The sequence below is a fragment of the Uloborus diversus genome, chromosome 4 (assembly GCF_026930045.1).
Source record: "Uloborus diversus isolate 005 chromosome 4, Udiv.v.3.1, whole genome shotgun sequence".
Classification (NCBI taxonomy): Eukaryota; Metazoa; Arthropoda; class Arachnida; order Araneae; family Uloboridae; genus Uloborus; species Uloborus diversus.
The window spans coordinates 66,494,990-66,514,286 of NC_072734.1; the positions used below are offsets into that span (position 1 = coordinate 66,494,990).

The following is a 19,297-nucleotide window of genomic DNA, read 5'->3' on the forward strand; positions in this document are numbered from 1 at the left end:
AGATCGATTATATTTTATTACACTACATGCTTATAAATTAAATCGTTTGACGTTTCTTTTTTTATTCTCTTCTTCCAACTTTAACTTCGCTGAACGCTATATTTCGTTTTCCTTTCTATTGGGCTATTCAGGGTGTCCCTGAATGCCGTGTGCAAACTTTCGAGTGGAGGTAGAGAACCGATACCAATCAAGAACCATTCATTAACAAAAAAAAAAAAAAAAGGTAGCAAGCGAAATGCTGATGTGCTACATGCACACAAAATCAGGCACTGAAGGATGCGAAAAAAGGTAATGAGTTATGATAAATTATCACACAAATAAAATTAGTCCCAGCATTTCAGTAATTAAGATGGGCTGGTTGTAAGGTTGTGACTGAAGCTGAACTATATGCGTCGCAATGGCGAAGTACCGAGCTTCGCAATTCCGAGCCATTTTAACAAGTTTTCTTCCATCGCTGCGTTGCCGTTGCGACGCGCACGTCAGAATTACTAGTCGCAATTTCAAACAACCGCTTTAAACCGTTCTCAAAATCTAAAAGGTTGCATAAAATCGTCTTGATGTAGTAAATGTATGACCGTCAGTGTTTGGCTTTATGTGCACGTAGTACGTCAGCATTGCGTTTGCAACCATCTGTCCCACAGACATTCTTGCTTGTTATCGGGTTCTCTACCTCCAATTCAAGCCCCTGTGATGTATGAAAAGTATTCAAGTACACTCTGCATGCATCTCAGGAGTGCTCTTTTCCGTGAATAAATGGTCGAGACAGTAAAAGCCATCAAATGTTAATTTTCAAGAAAGTTATATGCACTTTTTATTTTTTTCACTATGTAACTGCACTATCAACCTGGGAAAACAGCACCACCCTCAATGTGCGTCAATCTGTAGTACAAAAACCTAAGTGACCACTTGGTATTTATTCCCTAAATCAATGCTAGAAAAAAACAAAGAAAAGCAGCATTTTTGAAAACTGTTTTAATTTTATCAACTTAACTAAAAAGTTTTTTTTCCTTCGCTTATTTTTTTCCGAATGAATTCAACAAGCTTTTACGTTAAACTTTACGTGTTTTAAGTTCAATAAGGTATTAATTTTATATTTCGTAGATTTCTTTGAGATGTTCCTTCTCCTATTAGTGAAATTCTTGCTTCTTGAGGCAAGACCAAGCTACGGAAAGTAAATGTACAGGGTGTCCGAAGAGTCCTTAACACATTTTAAAAATTCATTGACAAGCAACAGATTGTCGCATAAATATGCGGTTTGCGCCATAATATTTCACGGGTTCAAAAATTAGTTATTATGTCGTAAAATAAATAAAAAAATAAAAGCATTAAATATAAAAAAAATCTGTATTTTCTGAATGAAAACATAGTTTAGGATTTTCAGCAATACGTTTATTTAATGGAAATTTACATGAGAGACGGATTTTGGTGAACTCTGAGGAAGAGTAATTGTGTGATGTGAACAATAACGAAAGATCGTTTGAGTCTCTAAGTTGGGGGGGGGGGGGACAATGTTATTTTAGTTTGAAAATAATTTTAAAGTAAGTATCTTTACATTTGTTCATTTATTATATTTATTTTTTCAGTAGCAACCAAGGCAGCCGGAGAAGTTCCATACAGTCCCCATCAAGAAGGCCAGTGCGGTTGCGCAATGTTATTACAGGGCACGAATCAGTCGAAACGCTCTTCTTGAAATCCACTGAGGTAAGAATTATGTTTCAGAGAAAAAACCTTATTTTTGTAATTTATGCAATCAAAAGAAATCTGCAAGGTTTCTTTTTTTCGAAATACAAAAAAAAAAAAAAAAAAAAAAAAAGATTTTTTTTCCAAAGTTACAAATGCCTACTTTTCCGTACATCAACGTCGATATGGTAACGTTAGTTACACAGAACGCAGAATGCTTCTTTTCTCATTGGTTCAAACAAATAATCAAATCAAAACCAAGTTTTTATTTACAAAAAGACAATTGTTGAAATTATATCAAGTTCATTTTCTGAACCTCTAAGTTATATTTCTTCAATGCATAGCAGCCTGAAACGAAGAAGCATTGGCGCAGTTAAAGAGTCATGCTAATAATTCAACCGGTTTTGAACGCGAATCCATAGCGGCCAAAAAATATCATTTTAATGACTTATTTTTTGCATCAGAATTCTTTGAATAAGTAATCTTCCTTGGCGGAATTCTGGTTCAAATGTCTATGGCACATGTGTGATAATACATAATCTTTACTAATTGGGGGCAGGATTAAAAACCACGGTTGTGTTGTTGCATGGAAATCAGAAAAAAAAGCTTATTTTAACGCGGTAAATCGCATATATGGGTAATTCTCCAGAAAACGTAACTTTTGAACGCAAATATTTTTCATTTTCGAAACCTTTTGTTTTCTTTTTTTATTATTATTGCACGGAAGTTTTACCTTCTAGAAGTAACCATAAACAATGGCCCAGCTAAGTTCCAATCATTGTACTCATAAATTTAATTAAAAAAAATGCCTTGTTCACGGAAATAAGAAAAAAGAAAAAAACTTTTAATATTTAAAAATCGAGACCAATTCAATATCAAAGTAGTAATTTTGTTAATTGATGCAACTAATCAGCTAATTTAATGATTAGTGGGAACATAATAGTCTACTCTCTTAATTAAAGTACGGCATAATTAGTAGTTCAAATATATGTTAAAAAATAGTATTTAGTAAATTTAAGGCAATTTATAATTTTGGAAGAATGCCTATTGTTGGTGTATTTCCCCTCCATCATTTATTTTTACCTCAAAAATAATGGCATTGATAAGGTCTGTCACAGAGGTGAGGTCACCTTCGTGAGAAGGTGAGGAATTTCCCATTACTATAGGCATATTGATACATTTTTCAGGGAATTTTCTTTTTCTTCGTTGCTACAATCTGCACATGTTAAGCATATGAAAACATGCTCACTTCTTTTTTTACATTAATTTACATCCCTGAAATTCAAGTTTACGCAGGTGAGAAGTCAAAGTAAATACACTAAGTTTTTAAAGCAAAATCTATCTTCTTGTTTTTCAAAAAAAAAATCTCACAACTTTTTTATGGCTGGATAATAAACAAGGGGGCTCTCTTGTATCATGGAAATTAAAATTTGATGTCATTACTGCCACGTGTTAATGAGGAATGGCATTTTGTATTTAGGTAATGGAGGTGAGAATTTATTGCGAGACATGACTCCTTGTCCTGCTAAAACGAACTAAAACACAATAATAAAAAACTAAATATACTTAAACAATTAGTATTTGAGACACTTGTGAAAGGAATAATAAATAAGTAAGTATATACTTTCAATTAAACAAGTTATTACGCAACATGAAGAGTAACACAAGGTGTGTGACATGCCACGGAGGTGAGAATTCACATGGTGTGAGCCTAAAATATACTAAAATAAAAATTATCATTAAAAAATTGTTGGTAGGTTTAAATAGATACATTTTTTGTGAAATTAAAAATCATTGTTAAAGGAATTGTTCTTTAACGTTTTTACTGTAAAAGGCGTGTGACAGAAAAGTTACACTTTTTGAAGAATGACCCATATATTATTTTTCAAAGTTTATTCCTGTGGGTACTTGTGGGTCACATTTTTGTAGTTATTAAAAATAATACTTTAAAAACTGGGTTTTTGAAGGCCTTTTGTCAAGCGCAAATGCTTCGCACGGGTTAGCTAGTCCATTAAAATTGAATTGCCAAAAGGTGTTTATTACAATACTTCCCACGGTATTTTCATTATAATGCGCTTTAAAATGCGTACTACTTTACAAACCACCACTCATAATCAACTTTGCCAACCAAACTCTGTCGCTCTTGCAGATTGATCTCACAGCTAACTTTAACCTTACTGTTGGCGGTCGTTAATCTTCCCAAGTATCAATTTTTGACATGCTTCAGATTCGTTGTGATCCGAACTTGATGAACGTACATTAAATTGATAACATAAATAGTGTTCTTAAAATGAAGTAAACTAGTCGGGAACATGTGCGTGGTGTTTTGTAGAAATATACTTTTAGTGGCTATGTTTGGAATTAGTAGGGCATAAAAGACATCGTCGAGTACGGCAGAGTTCGTAAAACTTTCGTCCGATGCAAAACTTACAAATAAAGATGACATAAACTTTTGTAGATATATTTACTTTTGCTGCTTATAAATTTGTTAACATTATCGGAAATCGCTTATGTGATGTTTACTTTGTTCAAGAAGAATGCTATAGTATGGGGGAAATTTCTAAGTCAACTAATATTGACAAACAAAAATTAATTACATTCAAAAAGTTATTTTTCCTTGATTAATGTTTTTTTTTTCTTTGAATTTTTAAAAATCACTTAAATAGTACTTTTTACAACTGTAGTTTTTAAAACATTTTTAATGCGATTTTTCTTAATTGTTTCAATTATAATTTTACAAGAATTAGAGATTTTTTTCAATATTATGTCAATTTTTAGAATAACACTTAGAATACGTTTCATCTACTTTTTGGCTGTTGTAATATAAGAAATACACAATAGTGTAAATGATATGAAAATTGCGTAAAATATTCTTCTCTTGCTTGTAAATTTAAAAGAAACAAAACTACGTTACAGTTCTCGTGCTTTTCTGCTGTAATGCACGGTAACTTTACAAAAGCAAAAATCTTTGTGGAATTTTTGAACTTCTCAACAAATATTTTTTAAATGTTATCATATTTTAACTAATGGATGTTCCTAAATTTTTCTCAACAATTAATATTTTTAATAAAATCTGGATTTCGGTACGAAAACAGTTATATTTTACAGCATCCAACCAATAATTTAAAAAAACAAAACAATGCGAGTGGTATTACGCATTGTACTGTACTATTTTGTAATCCGCGTTGAAACGTTTATTATATGCAAGCTTATGGTTTTATTACACTTCGTTGTACGATATAAAAATTTCCTTTTTTTTTACTTACAGGAGTTTTACTTAGTAAAAACGAAAAGATATTTTAGCTTGTTTATTACGCCAGATTTATTAATTACATTTAATTTCGAAAAGGCGGTTTTGAAGGTTCTTTTGTAAACCTCCATTTAAAAAGTCCACCATTTCTCAGACATAAGCTTAACAAAACACCATAGTTGAAGATTTGATAATTTTTACAAAACATTTAAGTATTGCAATCCAAGTTTGTTTCAAGTTGTTTAGTCTCTCTTACTTCCTTTCAGTGAATGAAGTTGTTTCTTATGTCGAAAATTCTACTCTGAATTCCTATAATTTATAGAATAAGCAAATAATAATAATAATAACAATAATAATAATAATAAAATAAACTTCAAGCCAGAAAATATTAAAAATTTTCCAGTTTTGAATTTTAATCGTTACTTTTTAAATGTCAGATTTCTAAAAAAAAAGGAAGTTGGTCTCGTGTGACGCCACAAATGATGATGACTCAATGAATGCGTTTACAATATGTTATCCATCACTGTGTGCAATCAATACATAGTTTAAATCGTGTATACATTTTTAACAGAACGCAGAATTAATAAATTTGTTCGAGCGCAATCGATTAATGATTTTTCGGTAAGTGCTTTGTGTCTTATTTATTGTTAATTTTACGTTGTGTATAACTTAAGAATAGTTGCAATAACTTATTCATTTTAAGCGTTTATATTTTTATTAGTTTCAATTGTTAATAATAATAATACTTTTAGTTAATAAATATCTCTAAAGACACATGTATGTACACATGTACATTAATTATTAGAATGCAATTTTTTCAACTTTGGAAAGTTTTCGTTTAGCAAACAGAATCACAATATAATATTCCTCTAAAATTATAAAACATAATGATATTAAAAAATATTCTTCAACTAATATGCAAACTAAAATTAGGGGGGGAAGAGGGAACATCAAAAGCTTTATTTCATGATAAAATTTTTTTATAAAATAAGTTTAATTTTAATCTTCTAACGACTTAACTAATTGTATCATTAATGGATTGTGATTCACCAAAAAAATCTACTAGGGCAATTCCACAGGTAAGTGACTGACATTTTTGAAGCGAATCAATTCATATTTGTAATATTTAACGCAAAATACAGTTACAAATTCTGTAAATAATTTTTTATTTTTGATTAATTTGTTGTAATCTGGCTAAATTTGGCGCGTTTATTCCATTATCTTTCATCCAAAACTGTCTTAGTAACGTAACCTGTAAATAGTTTCTTGCAATGAATATACAACCCCCTTACATTCGAATGAAGTATATGGTCCCTCCACTTCTGAAAGATAAGATTTGTGAATGGAATAAAAAGAAAATAAGAGAAATTGGTAGAACGTAATCGAAATTTCTCAATCGAATATTGTGGAAACTTTTCAAGGATTTATAAATAGCCTCCGCGGCATAAAAAGTTAGTCTTGACTGAGCAGTTGTGCTGGAGAGTATGTAGTGTATTAGCTCTGTTTTGCGAAGCCTCTGCGCTTTGTTTTTGCGTATTTTGATGTGAATACGTGTGTTACCGTTGAGTTTATGGTGTTAATTGATATTTGCCTAATTGCTATGGTTAATTTAGCAGTTGTTAACTACATTTCTTGTACATAGTTGTAAATAAATCTCCTGTGTTTTTCTCAAGAACTGTGTCGTCATTAAAGAATTTCTTGAAGTAGCCGGACTCGAAACAATACATTGTAAAAACAAACTTTTCCCGTGAAATATTGTATTTTTAAGGCAGAGTTCAGTGATACAACTAAATTCTCAAAATATTTCCTAACGATTTAAAAAAGAAAAAGGTTAAAAGCATGGTAACTGACTGACGGACTTATTTTTAAAATGTCAGTCAATTTCCATGTTTTTAATAAATATTTAAAAATGATCCAAAACGTATTTCGATAATTCAACTATACCATTAAATTCAGCTTAAAACATGCAATATTCCAGGACAAAAGATCGTTCGCACAATATATATTGTGCGTTGAATGCTACAAAATGCGTATTGTTTTGCTTCAAAAATGCCAGTCAGTTACCCTTTGAATGGGGTTGTTTCCTTCAGTCAAATTACTACTTTTAGTCACTGAAATTGATAGAATGAGTAAAAAAAATAACATGGAACCAGAAAATACTTTCATTTTCCCAACAGTAATTTTTTAATTAATTTTTTAAAACGTCCAATTTTTCAAACAAGGCGTGGTCTTGATGACATTCCAAATGAGGCTGTTTGGCGCATTTTTCTTCCACGTTTTCCACGTTATGATAATCAAGAAGCGAATTAAAATTGCGCTCTACGCTTGCCAGCAACTGTATCGTTGCCAATACACGTGAGTAAAGATGCGAATTAAATATTTTGCTCTGTGAATGGCAACACTAAATGGCATTTCATCATTTGTGATATCACACGACAGAAGCTTAAACAATGAAAGCACGCAGATTTCAGTAAATTTTTAAAAACATTAAACTATAACAAGTTATTTAAAAAATGGTCAGATCCTATGTTTTTAAGCATGCTCTTTCAGAAAAAAAATACTTTTGAAATTTTGGAAACGACCCCATTGCCTACTAGTAAAACCCAGAAGTAAGTCTTGACCGACCAGTCCACGACAGATTTGTGAAGAGTAAATTGTTCATCATTCAGAAAAATAATACTCAAAATATTTCCCTAGAAGTTGATAGTATCAACAAGCATACGTGAAAAATATTATTAAGCAGAATGTTTGACACCATTAAATGTTCGTCACTTTCAAAAATGCATTCGTCTTCAGCAGAAAGAATGAAAGGAAAAAGCGAAATTACCGCCTAAAAGCTCTTTATTTCTCTAGGCCGTTCCCTGGTAAACTAATTTAAAACCCTGCTTACTGAAGGGATTTCCAACTAGAATTTCGTTTCAATTTCTTTTCAAAACAGTAGAAAACAAAACGACAATCTCGTAGCTTTATATTTATTTTTCCCAGTTTTTTTCTCCTCCTTCTTAGCTGGGTGATTTTTATTCTTCTAAAAGACCATTCTTTTGAGATGGGGGAAAATGTAAAATATTATTTAAAACTTTTTTTGTTGCTTCGTTTCTTATAAAATGACTTTTTTTTCTCTCTCTTTCGGGTTAAAAATGGGATTTTACTTGCTTTGGCATTTCTACATCTCGTTGGTAGATATGGATGAGAAAGCTATTCAGGAATATGCAATCCGAATTGAAAACGTAAAAAGAAATGTTGGTAATCCCATATCACAAATGCATAGATTTATCCTTATAATTTGACAAATTGCTTTTAGTAAAATATTTTTAAATTGCACATCTCAGAAGAATGAATTTCATCTCATGACGGTGTTTTACGTTACATAATGTAAAACTAAAACAAATAAAGGCATGCGTGTTGAATAATATGTCGGCAAGTTGATTTCTACATATTGACTGTAGCATCTAAAATAAGCAACAACCTGAACCTGTAATAAAACAGTCCGGACTTAAAAAATTCAAGTAATTATTCCAGTCACAGAACTGGAATTACAGCATTTCTGCAAAAAATTTTCAAGCTTATCAAGAACTTGGTTATTTTTCAAATTGATTCAATTTTATGTAAATGTAAAGCCAAAGTAACACGTGGCAGTGTTTCAGACACATCTACAACAATATCACAAAACCGTCATTTTTTATTTTTTTATTTTTTTTTAATGTTATGACTCATGAACTTTTTTACATGCAAAACGCTGGAACAAACATTAAGATTGGACCGGCCAGACCGGTCGTTTTGACCATAAAAGAATTTAAAATACCCTAAATGGATTTTTGGATTTCACTAATCCGTATGATGTGTTTTGGCTTTGTCTAAATGTTGATAAACATCCTCCACAAAAAAATTCATCCATTTATTTCATTTTCTTTTTCTCTGCAAAGTTCGAATCTGCATCGAACGACAGACAACGATCATAATGACCGTGAGTTACTTTTGTTAATATTTTTTCGGAGGAACATTCGCTTGCACACAGTTTTAGAGGGGTTTTTTTTCTTCTTTTCCAATTGCGTAAGTCGCATTTCTTACATTGGCTTTGAGCTGAGCGCACGTGCAAGATGTTTGGCAATATTTTATTTGTTTTACCTGAACGTTTCAAATTGATCTTTACAAGTTATATTTCATATTAGAACAAATATAAATCGAGTTTCTTCGTAATATACATTTTTATACAAGCTTTACAGCTTCTTTTAAAAATAGTCATATTTACCGTTTCCAGCTGTTCTAGGACTGATGGAACATCGGCTGTTCTAGTGTTAGAGATTCTTTAACATTCGATTTTTTTTTTTCAATTTTGAAAAGTAATTATGTAATTATTCTCGATTTCATGGAATTCGAACGTTCTTTCAAAGTTTCCTCAGAAATATTTTTCCAGGTATTGTTAAATTCATCTCTGTTGTAAGATTCATCATTTTCATAAACCAGGATAATCCACAATTTTTTGAGCTCATATCCGGGATTTTTAATGACTACTCGTATACACAAGCACTTAGACCTCAACAGCTGGAATCCTAGATTTATTGGTGCTTGAATTATGTATGACTGAAATATGTATACTCTCCGGGAACAATCAGAAGAACTTGAATCCAAGATTTTGTAAAGCTTCAGTTGTGGATGTTTGAAATTTTCGCTTCGGAGCTATCAGAAGAACTTGAAACCAAGATTGTGTAAAGCTTGAGCTACGGTTATTTTAAATATGTAGCAGAAGAACCTCTGTCAATAAAGTTTCTGTAAGAATGTTTTAATAAAAGTACCAAATTGACCATTGTTTTTAAATAAAGAACTGGTGCTTCGCCGTTATCAGCAAAAGCGCCAAAACCCATCAGAGAACCACCGCCGAATTGAGTCCTTGAAAAACATGATGGTTCATTCCGACAATAATGTATGTTCTGTAGTACAGTACAACCTATTTAATCCGAACTGAAGGGGACCAAGAAGAGTTCGGACAATCAAATCGTTCGGATTACAGAACATAATATGCTCTTAACATGTCCTGTACATAACAGCAACTAGAACGTGCAAAAATGGAGCATAAGTGTTACAGAGGAGTTATTCTTTTCGTTCGAGAGTTATTCAATGCGTCTAAGAAAGTGCTTTTTTTACCGGTATGCTTTTGATTAATTTATTTGTATTTTCTGTTTACCTTAGCAGTGTAAAATATTGCTTATTTAAGTAATAGTAAACAAAGAATACTAAAGAGTATTTCAGTAGAAAACAACTACATACATCAATAAACATTCAGTAGAGTATTGCACTACTGTGCACAAGGTGCTAATTTGGCTAAATTTCAACGTTAGAGAAAAAATCTCTCATTTTCTGCATCTATGATGAAGCATGTTTTTTTGCCTTCCAAGTCTCTCATTGTTTGCGTTCGGACTAATGGACGTTCGGATTACGTTATTTAGGATTAAATAGATTCCACTGTAGCTAAAATTGTCTGCCTCATAAAATTTGAATGCTTTTTTCGACAACGAGGACAGGATTTTGCAATTTATCCACGAAAGTAACATGCTTTTCTTTTGCGAACTTTTAAGTGCACTGTGTCATTCCTCTTACGTAGAAACGGTTTGACCTTTCATTTGACAGCAGGTAAGTGAAAACAAATCTTTAAAGGGTTTAAATGCATTTCTCAGGGGGATTCCATAGTCAAATATACTGCGTAATATACGTTTAATGCCTAAATATTTACCATTAAACAATAAAATAAAAAAAATTACCAACTATGACTATTATTTTTTTAAGCACTTTTATTGTACTTGACATGTTAATGGAAAAAAAAGAGGCTTGCATGTGCTTATATCTCAGCAACTAGACCACGTAGAGACTGGGATTTCACTATATGATTTACTTAACCCTAAGGAACAACTTAACGCTGAAAAATTAAAATTCTAAAATGAAATTATTATTTCGGTTAGGATGGAAAACAGCAAATTTCATGTCATTTCCCCATTATATGATTAAATATAAAAACCAATGTTACAGATATGCGTTGCCTTACAATAGTAATATTAATAGCAATCATGATGGAAATTTTGAATGATGGCTTCTCTAGAGCAAGCATGAAAGCATGATCCCTATCATTGCTTTCATCTATGCCAATAACATTGTGCGGCAAAAAAAAAAAAAAAAAAAACCTTCAAAATGCTTCTGACATTTCGTCGGCTGATTCTTATGTAAAATGATCCCCTTGAATCCGAATATGACCTCCGTTTTCCCCCTATACTTACCATTTTCTTTTTAAAGGCTCCCAAGCTTTTTTCAATTTTCCTTAGTTTCAGAGTAATTATTATTATTATTTATTTATTTTTTTGAGGTTGAAGGAGCTTTACATTAACTGCTAATATAGTTTCGGTGGACAAGAGAGGTTCAAAGTTCAAGATCATCAACGCCGATCGCAAAAAGGGGGAATTTAGAAAAATCACGAAAAACGATCTTTTTATTCCACTTTTAAAAAAAAAAATGTTTGTATGTTTGTAAAAAAAAAAATCGGTGCAGAATGAGAGTATAAGACTCGCTTCTATGACTCCCGTGTCCAAAAAAATTTTTACGATGCAAAAAAAATCAAAAAAAAAAAAAAAAAAAATCATGTGAATGTCGCACGTTGCATGCTAGTTGAATCGCAGGTCTTCACTTAAAAAGACATTCTTCTGGCTGATCCTTGTGTAAAATGACCCCTTGTTTCCAAATACGACCACCTTTCCCCCTCTTACGCCCCCTTTTTAGAATCCCCCCCTTCTTCTGATTCAGTCTTTTTTTAATTTGGAGGGGGAAAAGAGCATCACAATAACAGTAAACATTAATCTGAATGAGTAGAGAAGTGCAAAGCTCAAAATCTTGTGCATTTGTAGCAAAAAAGAAAACATGGGGGGCACCACACCCCCACCCAAACACATTGTGCAGCAAAACAAAAAACTCTCAAATGCTTCTGAGGCTATTCCGGCTGATTCTTCTGCAAATTGACCTCCTGAATACGAATATGATCTCCGTTTCCCCCCTACAAGTACCGATTTTTGTAGAAAAGCAATCCCCGCCCCTTTTCTAAATTGGGGGGGGGGCAAGCTTCTTTTTTGCTACATATGCACAAGATTTTGAGCTTTGTACATCTCTAGTCATTCAGAATAATGTTTATGGTTATTGTAATGCTCTTTTCCAACTCCGAATTAAAAAGAAATGACTCTGACTCAGAGGAAGGGGGGAGGTTCTTCTAAAAAGGGGGGCGTGATGGGAAAGGGGAGGCGGTCGTATTTGGAAGCAAGGGCTTATTTTACATAAGAACAACCAGAAGAATATCTTTTTGAATGAAGACCTGCGATTCAACTCGTATGCAACGTGCGACATTCACATAATAGTTTTTTTTTTTTTATTATTATTTTTTTTACATCGCAAAAATTGTTTTGGACATGGGAATAGTCTCATTCTGCATCGAAAATTTTTTTACTAACATCTTTTTTAAAAAAGCAGAATAAAAAGGTCGTTTTTCGTGATTTTTCAAATATTTTGGGGGTATACCCCAAGTCCCCCTTTTTGCGATCGGTGTCCATGATTTTGAACTTTGAACCTCTCTTGTTCGCCGAAACTATGTTAGCAGTTAATATAAAACTCCTTTATCCTCAAAAAAAAAAAAAAAAATGCTCTGAAACTAAGGAAAATTGAAAAAAACCTGGGGGGCCTTTAAAAAAGAGTTGGCACGTATGGGGGGGAAACGGAGGTCATATTTATATTCAGTGGGTCATTTTACATAAGAATCAGCCGACGAAATGTCAGAAGCATTTTGATTTTTTTTTTTTTTTTTTTTTTTTTTTTTTTTTGCCGCACAGTGTAATCGGTAACGGGGCTAAGTAAAGAGATATATTAGAATATTTAGCACGAGTAACTTATATTTTTTGAAACATAAATTAGTTTCAGAAACCTTTAATATTAAAATGGTTTTATTTAAATTAGCAAACAGAGGATTAATTTTTAGTGCCAACTGCTTAAAGTTTTAGACACGTATATAGATTTTTTTTTTCATTTTAGTACGGAGCATTAATATGAAAAAATAAGATGAAGCTTCGTGACGGAAACATTATTCTATTTATGAACTACATTTACACCAAAAGGAATAAAATAACAGAATTTAAAAAAGAAAAAAAAAAACTAAGCACTTTTCATGGTGCACTCAAAAGGGCAAAATAACTTTTCTGGTCAGAAAGAACAATTTAAGCATTCCGGCAGTTTTCAAAAATTCCAAGAAAATGACGCACAAACGAGGAACATGTCGGTTCTAGTCAGTTCAAACAAAACTTTTCGAGTAAGAAAAATACGCATGTTTCAACACTCAAAGTTAGTTATGATTGAAAGCTAGATATTGACAAAAAAAATTCTCTTCACGACTTCAGCCGCACTTTTCTTCGTTTGTGGTGGAATTTTCTTGGAACAATTGAGGAAAACTACAGGTGCGATTGAAGTCAGATAGAACTTGTATTAAAATATTTGCTCGGAGTAAAATGTTCACTCTAAAAGTTTATCCTGCATCATTAGTTCAATCACTACAGGTTTTCATGAAGCGAGAATGTGAATATATTAGAACTATAGATTCAAAGAGAGAAATTAATCAATACAATTCTAGCTTTTTGTTTATTAAAATGAAGAAAAACACTTGTGCTTAAAATATCTTAAAAAGAGTTTGCCTCTGAATTAACTTCTACAAATTAAAATTTTTGCTTAGTTCCGAGTTGAAGATTTTTCTTATTCTTACAGTGCGTTTTACAACTGGGAAATTAAGTCCAATGATCTAAATATCTGTTAACAACTTAAATTTGTTTTTTTATGCATTTATTTTCACCGACTTTTTTTATTTATGTATTTTTACTTTATGTTTCAGAACGATTTAATAGACATATTTTCTTGCATATATACATACTAATCAAGAAACTTTTTTTTTTCAGTACAGTATGTTGAATAATTAATACTTATGCGTATATATATAAAAAAAACTTTAATTGAAAGGGATTATGGTAGTGTTAATTTTCGAGGAACTGATCATTATCTTTGTTTGAAATGTTTATTTATTTGAATATATTTCTTTTGTTCTCCTCATTTATTCGAAACAAGAGTGCAAAAAATGGCTGTAGATCATTGCAAATAAAAGGAATTAATGCAAATATAAGTTAAATTTCGATGCATTACAGCGAGTTGTTCTAATGAATGTTTTTGATTTATCTGAAAAACACTGTTGTATTTACTGTCCAAATATGCTTTTTTCAAGATTTACAATAATTTAAAATATATCAAAAAGTGAAATTATATTTTACAACAAGTTTTTATAACCGGATACTGATTATGTATTATATTAATTCATAACAATTTTTGCTTTTTCTACAACATTTTTGGATTTCCTTTATTTATAACCGCTTTTCCGAAAACGCATTTATAATAAATAAGTTTTCTGTTTTAGATTTGTTGGGGTTTCAAGGTTTTTTTTCGATTCAAATAAAAAAAAAAAGATCAATAGCAATAATAAAGTTAGTTGTTGATAAAGTTGAAAAATTGTTTCAAGACCGAACCTAAGCAAACACGGAATTGCGGATAATTCTCAATTTATATCAACTAATGAACTATAGGAGGCACAGAAGTATCTCACCAATGGCTGCTGAAAGAGGTATAATAAAGATCTGCCCTTGTATTTCCGAGCTACGAATGGACTTTTGGCACTTTACAAACTTTGAAACAAATCCTAGTTTTCATGAATTTCCTTTGGGCAAGTTATCAATTTCAAAATAATCTTAAAAGTTTCATAATAGTTTTTAATGTTTTTAATGTAATCTAAGATTTGTGATTTTTTTTTCATTCATTTTAAATAATTTAATGTTTTAAAAAGTTCTTAAAAAGCTTTTTTGAATTTTTTTCTAAGCAAGCAAGAAGATTGCTTATTTATTCGGGCTGTGTAAGCGATTTCTGATTGGTCCGATTAGTCACATGTCTCTTTTAACTAAATATCTACTCCAAAAAATAATCACAGAACTTTCATTTTCATGTCAAAATTCATCGGAAATTCACCCTTATATTTTGACAGTAAAAAAATTAAATTCTGATCATTTTTCTAATTTTCTGATCATTCTTAGTCGGAATCAAATTTCAGATCATTTTTTCCTCCATACACTTGTTTTTCATCTTTTTACTGTCATGGTTGGTTGAAAAAAAATTTTTAAATAAAATATGTGAAAAATACAGGGTCTTTCGAAATACTTGCTCTTATAAGAAAATTTGTTTAAAAAGAGCTATTTAAAATTTATACATATATATATATTTTTTTCTTAAATTTTTATTTCAACATTAGATAAAAGCATGTAGGTAGCGCTAACATCGAAAACGGAAAATGGGGTATATGAAAGAAAAAAGTCCCAGGTCGCCGCGAGGGAGAATTTGAAGGTCATATCCAGAAAACATTTGGTTTTTACACATATTGCCAATTTTAAAATGGCAATTTATATTCATATAAGGAATGTTATAACCAAACTGTCACCACCTCAATTCTGGCGCTATCGCCTGGCGTGAAACTAAAAATTGTCTAAATCTTCTCAGAACTACGAAAGGTTTCCACGTTTAAGTGCACTAACGTTGTAAAAAAACTTTTTGAGATTAATCAAAATTGAAAAAGGTCTTAAGATTCAATCTGAAGTGTTTTTCTTTTTAAGAATTTTCATTATCAGAACAAGAGTTGATAAACACCCTGTATTTTAAAAGATTTTGGAGAAAAGGCTCCCACTGGCACATTGCGTAATAAATTATCGAAAATGTCGATGGAAGAGGTTATGAGTCTGCTCTACATTATACATCAAATTACTGTCATGAAAGTAATTAGTATATCTAAACTAAGGAGCAATTTCAAAATTACGGCCTATAGGTGCTTGATTTACGCGTGAAGTTTCTGATTAAAGGAAAACATCTGAGACGACAGGGGTTGAGCAAACCATAAATTATCTTCTGCTTATTCGAAATTAAAGATGCATCTGCGTAAATTATACGGCAGGACGAACCAACTATATGATAACTTTTAAAAACTTTTCAGCCTCAACGAATTTGAGTGAAAATGTTTTAGGAAATGGAAATATTTTTGAGCATTTATTGTTCCCTCTTGTAAGAACGGTATTAACGAAATGTTTTAACAAAATGCAACAGCCGGTATGATCAATTTATATCGAATTGGAAACTATATCTTTCGAACAAACAAGAAAAAGTTTGTCCGAATTGGACTATTCACTCAAAAGTTACTTATCAGACAGACCGACGGACATTTTCCCCAATCCCAATACCCTGCTTTCCAATTTTTAATTTTTCGATATTCATTTAATTATTTTATTAATTTTTGACTTTTTTTTTTGTTTTTCGTAATATTTTTTAATGAATTACGCCTTCTTTCATGCTGTTTTCTTCTTTCTTTGATTTTACTGGGAAAGTAGACAAAAAAGGGGAAAACATCGGAAATTTTGAACACTGTACAAAGAAACGAAAAAGTATTTTAAAAAAACAGCTTCATAATTGTACAAAATTGTGTCTTGAGGCATAAAGGTATCCCCATTTTTGATGCAGAAAAGGGAAATCTTATCGAATCGGGGACTGATGAACGCGGAACACCCACAAGCAACCTTTCAAAAAAAAATTTGACGCTACTTTTTTAATTATATAGAGATACTGTATCATTTTAACATCATTATAAATTACACGAAATTTTACAATTTTTATGCTATATGAATAGTATTTCAAGTTTAGTTTTTAACTTTAATTTATTTTTTATGATTCATTTCTATATCACAATTTATTTCAAATGTTTTTAAAAAATAGCAAGTTTTTGAGGGTAAAATTTATATAATAAATGTGATTTCGTTCAAGAAAAACTGAATTCTAAGCGAGTTCGCTAAAAAAATACATTTTGTCCGCAGGAAATGCAAACGTATATGAATTTTATAATTCTAAGCATTTCAGATTTTTTAAAAATTTATTCCGCTTTTCTAAATGCAATTTACATTAATTTCTATGCATTTACTATTAAGTTTATTTTTAAAGCTGTTTCGTACAGGAATATTAAAAATGTAATGAAAAATTGAGTTTGAAATTCAAGTTTTTGTAAACGACAAGAAGAAAGAAGCGTTTTGTGATCCAAAGTATACAGTAAAGTTTTTATGAGCTGTAAATAAACAAAACTATTTTCCTTTTAGCATGTAGTTAAAGTATTTTATGACAGAATATATAGCTAATAATTCTTGGACGCATGTAAGATATTTTGTTCTCAGTGAGTTTAAAATTTTCGAAGCAAATCCCGAAGTTTCAAGGCAGCAATTACATTTAAAAGATGCGCCTTTAGTTTTTGTTGTAGCATCAACATTCAAAGCTTAATACTGCATTTTGGAAGCGGGATTTACAATATAAAACACATTAATGCTGTTTTGCCGCGTTTCGAAATCTTTGCTTTCTGCAGAGTCCAATTAGTTTTTGTTTCGTATTGTTATAGTTTTCTATAGGAAATACTGCTATTGGACTGAAATACATGCCATTCTTTATAAAGGCTTAAACAAAAGGTCTTTATTTCTGTATTTAAAAATTTCTTCACTCTTAAATCGGGGAAAAATGATGCAAATTTGAAATAGTTTTAATTTTTGTAATAAGTCAGATCTAAGCTACTGTTCCCCGGTGTTATGTAAAAGCTTCTAATTTTGTCTATTTTTAAAACTGTACAATACGGTGGTTCAAAAAACTTTTTTTTTGTCCCAAGATACAACATCCTATTGTACCTTAGAACACATCCTGTTGTACTATGGGAAAGTCTTCATGATTCAGGAAACAGCTATATACTAGAATCAATTTTACACCAGAAAACAAAAAATATATTTTTTTCGTGGTAGCGAATTAAATCATGAATAATTAATTACGAATTATGAAAAATGAATCATGAATTATTATCTAACATTAAATGTGTTTAAGAGACAACATAAGATTAGAACTTTGTTCCATGTTCCTAAACATATCTTAATTCTTAAGAACCATGTCTTAATAATTAATCCTTGGAACGTGTCCTAAGGTACCAAAATGTTTGGCTGTCCCAAGGTACAATCACAACGTGGTTTAAGAAAAACCAAAATGATGGTCAATCAGGATGCACTATCATTATTTTCTCATAAGCAAAACATTTAAAGTAGTTCCTTTTTATAACAAAATTAAATTCAGTTGATTAAATTTACAAATACAAAGACAGAAAATGAATTAAAAATAAAGATCATTTTTGCTTTGGAGTCATAAAATTTTCTTCCTCTCACAAAATCGTCAATTTTTCTCATTTGATGCTGATTTTTACTGTGGCACCATTTAGTGGTGAAGGTTACTAGTAGAGATTACAAAAACATGGCTGCTAAAAATAGATTTTTAGAAATTAGCAGCGTCCCAAGGTACAACACTCTCCCCTATACAGGTATTTGAACCACCCTACTGTACAACTGAATTTATCACAAAACTTCATAACTAGTTCTAATTTGCCCGTTTTAGCAAATACTCGCAATAATTTTCCTATTTATAATCAGAACAAAATTTACTGTACTGACAAAATTTTTATAGTGTTTTTTTTTATTACCTCTTTATCTTCTGGTCTCCATTTAGCATCACTTGAGAATATCTGCAGCCGACGTGGGTGGAATTTTGAAGCTCATATTAAAATAATAAAAACAAGTCGTAAGGACGCAAAGTGTAAATATTACCCAGTGATTAATTAAGTTTCAACATCCGGAAATTTCAGCAGATTAGCCGTCAAAATAATCGGCCTAAACGATGGTCGTAAAGTAATTGTCATCACGATTTCAGATCCCTCAGACTTTCGGGAAATTAAAACGCCCGTTTTGGCAATGGGAGCTTTCAAAATTATCGTTTGGGGCGCATAAATCATTGTAATGCACCGTGTTCTAGATAGGCCTTACTTCTAATGGTCGTTACCAAAATTAAAAGATATTATTTTTTCCTCATAAAGTTAAAAATTAGGAAATATTTCCTCTTAGTGGAAGAAAGTTAATGCGACAATTTCAGGCAATTTTACTTAAGGTAAATCTATCCTCTGCGCTAAACAATCGAGGCTTACGGTTTGAAAAGCAATAATTTTTAATTGAATCTGCTCTTTATTTGGATTATGATGCGATGGAGTGTTTGAATAGTTTGGGCATCAGTTTTTAGCCATCTCAAAAAAATATACTTTTTTTCTAAATGTACTAATATTTTTTGTCTCGCAGAGAATGATATTAGTATAATTACCTTAATAATCATAAAAATAACTGAATGTGGTTTTTTTTTTCAATATAATGAAAGAAT

The 19,297-nt window shown here is 31.1% G+C and overlaps 1 protein-coding gene across 1 annotated transcript in view; it reads left to right on the forward strand.

Moving 5' to 3' along the window:
• The first annotated feature begins 1,616 nt into the window (after window positions 1-1,616).
• LOC129220616 (nitric oxide synthase, salivary gland-like) overlaps window positions 1,617-19,297 on the forward strand; it is a 150,013-nt gene continuing 132,332 nt past the window's right edge. The window contains 1 exon segment of the mRNA XM_054855046.1: window positions 1,617-1,701. The gene's annotated coding sequence lies outside the window, so the exon portion shown is untranslated.